Raw genomic sequence first — 6,190 nt, forward strand, 5'->3', positions numbered from 1 at the left:
CTGTGTGAGATTCTCCCCCGATTATGCTGGGATGGCGGTTATCACTCCGGCTGTCCCTGTATGTTACATTTAGCACATAGATGGGATATTTTCATCAAACCCTGCTGTGATTTTCAGTAATTCTAGTGGATGCATAAACAAAATTGGTGTATAATTGCGTGGATGTCATCATTATATTAATTGCAAGCATGCGCATGGATGCAATTAAAATATGGGCATGGAGCAAATGTTGCTGGAACCAACAGAGGAGTCATTCAGTATGTAACATGGAGGAATGACGAGACGGAGGGCACCACAATTATCTAACAAATAATAACCATGTTTGAGTAGACATAATTACCTCTGGACTGGGCAGATTACATTAGTTATTTATACAGTGTTGATTCATTAACAGAGATTTTACATCATTTGTAAAGGACTGTATTCAGTGGTGCAAGTAGAATTTTTTTCTTAGGTTTACTGATTGGCCGTGGTGGTCATGTGTCATGAGGGGGTGTGGTCACAAAAAACTAGGGGAATGGATACTGTGCCACACACCGTAATGCTTATTACACATTATGACACTCACCGTAATGCCCATGACACATTATACCACACTGTAATGCCCACTACACATTATGCCGCACAATATAATACCTATTACACATTATGCTACACACCGCAATGACCATTCAAGGCTTACGCCACCACTAGGCAGCTCTAGGCATTTGCCTAGGGCGTCGGCCACTGGAGGACAGTAATGAGCTGCCTGGAGGAGCAGCAGCAGCAGGAAGGGTCCCGACTCCCGCCGGCACCAAGGAGAGCAGGAGGAAAGCACCGTCCTGGGAGCAGGTGAGTGAGCCTACCCCCACCCCTGGAAGCCACATTAACCCGAGCCCCGGCACTCTGCCCATTACACATTATACCCCACCGGAATGCCCATTACTCATTATACCTCACTGTATTGTCCATAACACATTATACCACACTGGAATGCCTATTACACATTATACCTCACTGTATTGCCCATTATACATTATACCACACTGGAATGCCCATTACACATTATACCTCACTGTACTGCCCATTACACATTATACCACACCGGAATGCCCATTACACATTATACCTCACTATATTGCCCATTACACATTATAACAGATAAGTATAATCAAGTGGCTCCAGAGTTTCAGATCTCCTTAAATATCTCTCTCCATGGCTGTCTCCCATTTACTCACTCCATAGTTCTCTCTCTCAATGCCATTTTCCCCCATAAAACACTAAGCCCATTACAGCACTCTGTGACCCCCTCACATTTCACTCACTGACCCCCCACAGTTCATATTGACCCCTCATTGCCCCCTAATAGTATTCACTGTCCAACTTACTGCATTAAATCACCCCCTTACAGCACTTACTGTATTGCCTCTTTCAGTGGTTCCCTTCTATCACACACTGGTCTGCCTCCTATCAGCACTGACTGACAACCTAAAAGCACTTGCTGCCCCCCCCCCCCCCCCCCAGCACTTCCCCCTTCAAAGTCAACCATACAGCACTCCCTTTTCCTTCACTGTCCAACTCACTGCATCCCTGATCCCACTTCAAATTCCACTTCACAGCCCTCCCACTGACCACTTCCCTGTCCACCACAAAGCACTCACCTGGTGGTCCATTCACTGTCCGCCTCAAATGACTCTCTGTGGCTGCTGCACTTTAGCTACAACGTCTGTGATGGCCGCCTGGACATTTCAAATGCAGCACCGACTCGTTAGCCAATCAGAGCTGGCGGACCAGCAGCTCTGATTGGGCTCATGAGCCGGCGCACCGCACTTGAAATGGTCCTGCTGCCCCTGAAGCCGTGGTAGCTAAATGCAGCAGTTGCAGGAGACCTCACAGATGGTGCCAGTAATTTGCTAACAAAAAAAAAGTCCTTAATCACAGCAGGGGGTCACAAGGTGATATGGCGTCCCTGCAACATATTTCTTAAATGTACGTTATACCACACCATACCCCCTTACTTGTACTTCTGATCATACTTTAAAATCTGGTGCGGCCATCCCGGGTGAGACAGCCTGGGGGCTGTACCACCCGTACTTGCCCATCGGTTGTATGCCACCCCCTCCTCAATCCTGGTTTTTGGGGACTGCAATGTGTGCTGCAGGTCCAAGTCACCCAGAGAACCAAATGCCCCACCCCCCCATGTGCAACATCATTATGGGTGAGATGTCCTAAGCCTTGATAGTGATAACATGGAGAGTGATAAACCACCAGGCATCCAGCTCCTAACTGTAATTTTGTAAAGCCAGTCTGGGACCTGATTGTCTGTTACTTTATCACTCTAAATTTGATAATTTTATCACTTTTCAAGCTTACATATGGCCCTATGGGGCAGATGTATTAAGCCTTTACAATAAATGCAAAGGTAATAAAGAGAGATAAACGCCCAGCCAATCATCTCCTAACTGCCATGTTACAGGGAGTGTTTGAAAAAAGTCAGTAAGGAGCTGATTGGCTGGAGGCTTATCTCTCTTTATCATCCTTGCATTTATCTCTTGTTAAGGCTTAATATATCTGCCCCAACGTCTTTTAGGAGGCGGGGCTGGCACAGGGCACACTGCTGCTGTTATTGGCCCTTATTCTAATCGGCTCGGTACGGCCCGCGTGCGGCCGTACCGCCGATGTTTTCTCTCTGCACATGCGCAGAGGTCACTCTGCGCATGTGCAGGGGAATTCTCCGTGGTAAAAATTTAGACGCCGCAAAGGGGGCGTATAGGGGCGTGAGGGGCTTCATCCCCTCATTTCCCTATGTGTACGCCCCGCGTTTCATGGGCGTTCCCATGCAAACGCGGGGCGTACGCATGGTAATGAGGGCATGACGCCACTCATGGGGGCGGAAAGCTGACGTCGCCGGATGTCAGCTTTCAGCCCCCATACAAGCTACCACACGGACGATTGTCCGTGTGGTCTCAGCTTGCGGGAGCTGCCGCGGCGTGCGGTCCTGCCTTCGATGGTCGTCGACCATCGAATGCAGGGGGCAGCTCCCAGCATGGTGGAGGCGTACGCCTCCACCATTTTCGTGCGGTTCGCCAGCCGTCCGTGTACGGACGGCCGTGGCGAACCGTATGGTGGGCGGGGATTCGTCTGGTGCGGTCGGAGCCGCATATGCGGCTCGACCGCACCAACCAGAATAAGGGCCATTGTGCTGCATTATTGGACCTGGTGCAAAAGATCTGTCTGAAAACATGCATAATTGTACATACTCATAGCTTTGAATAGTCCACAATTCTGCCGACACCCCACACTGAGGATGGTTTTCATGTGAACAAACCATTTCCACAAAGTTATACTAATTACCTTGGCTAATGGATCCCCCAGGGGCCAATTATTGTGGATTATGTTTTGCGTCAGGGGTGAAAGGTGGGGGTAACGAGACGGAACTAAATTCCAACACCTATAATGGTGATGTAGAACTAGTTCAACCTCCACCTTATTCCTGCACAGCAAGTATTATTATTAACAGAAAAGCATTATAGTTTTATAGGTTTTATTGTGCCATGTATGGCACAACTTGGCACACCTTGGACTCTGTAAGAGTCACGCTTTGTGGTTTTTCTAAAAATTAGCTTCTCTGATCTATTACTTTATACAAATTCTACTGCTGCAAAAAATGTTTGCATTTGGAAAAACGTATTTTACAGTACACTGACGGCCACTGGAGCAGCTCTGGGGCCAGAGACTACCAAAGTTTGGCATCCGGGAGAGATGAGTTTGAAAAAACTCAGGAGCCCGAGGTGTGCTCTCTACCACCAGTGCTGTGCCTAAACACATGCAAAGGGGGCCGTGCGATCGAATTGGGACATCTCCTGAAGGAGACGGGCCCCGTTTTTCCCCTAACCCCTCTCAACCATAAGGCCGAAGAGGGGAAAATAGGGAACGGTGGGTCCTCTTCGCCGAAGCTTAGAGAGACCCTCATTCCTGAACCCCCGGAAGAAGTTAGGACGGTGGATCCTCCGCACCCGAAGGTTTGGAGAGACCCTCAGTAGACTTTCCTCCGCCTTGTGGCTCGGGGTCGTCCTCGGGGGACCGAAGCTCTCCCCAAAAGGCGAGAGCTTCGGCACATTGGGGAAATGGAAGGCCCGAAAGGGTCGACCACACTACCCAAAAAAACGTGACAAAACTACAAAAAACAAGGAACGTGAAAAGTGACAAACGTGAGAGGGGAAGAGAAATAAATAATAAAGATACCTCAGCCAGAAGGCCGGGGTGGGGGTGTGAAAAATTGTCCTACCCCATCCAAAAGGACGAGGTAAGGACGTGCAGCGCTACCTAAAGGGAAGTGCGCAGTGCTAGTGCCATACTAGTGCAAGGTGACTTGGGATCACCCGTGCATGTTCGGCACCCCCGAGTTTCCCCGGGGGCACAGTGCAGCCTCGGACTCCAGGCAGCCAGCCAGTCAGCGTCCAACCAAGTGTTTCTCCGTCTCAACAGCAGGCACTTTCCAGCCCCTGGCATGGGAATGGGTACTCCACTGGGCTTTCGAAAGACTCCCTTAGGGGCTGCAACCCCCTCGGAAGAGCAATCTACTCAGTCTCAGTGTTTCTCCGATCCCAAGGTTAAGGTACTAAGCTGGGCCTTTCGCGGTCTCCCCATCAGAGGCTATGAACCTCTGGAACAGGAGCCATCTACTCAGTCCCAGCCTTTCTCCGCTCCCTGGGAATGGATACTAGACTGAGCCTTTCGCTGACTCATCCTTCGGGGGCTACGAACCCCGTCAAGAGAGCCAAACTACTAGGCCCAGTGTTTCTCCCCCCCCTCTCACCAGTGGGTTTACGGAAACAACACCTCCTACCACTGGCAGAAGTGAAGGTACTCAGCCAGACTTTTCACCACTCCCAGGCAAAAAAGAGGGGTCCCACACCCTCCGCCCATCAGAGCAGCTACTCAGTCCAGCCTTTCTCTATTCTCTGCCAGAGGCCAGTCCATACCCACTGATAAGAACAGATACTACACTTGATCTTAGCCAAAAGGCCGAGAATCCGGGAGAGATGCTGCAGATCCTGAACCACCCCAAGAGACTGAGGCCCAACGGAACCCAGTTGGTGAAAAGATATCACTACAGGACTTTGGGAGAGATCAACACGATGATAGAAATTTGGTACACACCTTTGAGACTGTTAAAGTGGTTAATGGCAGGGTAATTGATGTTTTTCCATCAGAGGGTGTACCCTACTTTGTTTTGAAAAATTATTTACTGTATCATGTTGCTAATCTGTAGGAGAAAAGGGTAGATCAGCTCTTAGTTCCCGAAAACTGGAGCGATTGGTATTAGAAGCCGCACATACGCATTTGTGGGGTGGTCATCTGGGGGAGGAGAAAACACTCCAACGCATCCAGTTGAGGTTCTTTTGGCCCAGCATCTATGTGACAATACCTGTGTGACATCACGCAGCCGCCGCGCCCCCCCCCCCCTCATATTGGTCCATACATGCCTGCGTTGTCCAGGCCGCACCCTCACAATGCTAAGTCGCCGCTCCTGCAGCAGTCCCTTTCTGCCCCATGTTGCGACCGCAGTTTAAGGCTTATTCTGTGTACACACGGTACAATCCAGCATGAGATTTTGACTATATAGTCAAAATCGCATGCAGATCGCAAGCAGATCGTATTCAGATCGCACAGGTTTTTTACCTTGCAATCCCGATGCGTGCTTCCGAGACAGCACAAATCGAAACCCAGATAGACAGGGCTGCAATGACTATATAGTGCAAATCGAATGTAGATAGCATGAATTGTATGTAAATAGTACAGAGTTAGCAAAGATTACATAGCACTCAAATAGCAAGGGAATCTCACCGTGTGTACACACCACAGATCTGCTAAATATTGTGATCTGTGTCTCTTGCTGAATTCGCACCTCAGTGACTGAAACCCTCTTATGCAATGCTACTAAATCCCAATGTGTTGTTGGTCTGTCTGTGTAATATGAGTGTGTATGCTTACTCTGGAGTCAGCACTGCTTGTGCACAATTATCTGGTGTGCCCTTTGATGTGACTGATGCTTTCATAGGATTGCTAAATTACATTTTTTCAGCAGGAGATGTATCCCCGAGACGTTAATGATTCAGATGACATTTCAGTTTAAAGTGCAGCGACGCCTCACTACATACAGAAAACTCTTTGTTCTAAACACAATTCCAAAATATATAGCAGCGAA

At 48.9% G+C, this 6,190-nt stretch overlaps 1 pseudogene; it reads right to left on the reverse strand.

Moving 5' to 3' along the window:
- Positions 1-4,883: 4,883 nt before the first annotated feature.
- On the reverse strand, positions 4,884-5,019 carry LOC146044471 (U2 spliceosomal RNA; annotated as a pseudogene).
- Positions 5,020-6,190: the final 1,171 nt, after the last annotated feature.

Source organism: Crinia signifera, chromosome 19 (genome assembly GCF_055691185.1).
Source record: "Crinia signifera chromosome 19, ASM5569118v1, whole genome shotgun sequence".
NCBI classification, from domain to species: Eukaryota; Metazoa; Chordata; class Amphibia; order Anura; family Myobatrachidae; genus Crinia; species Crinia signifera.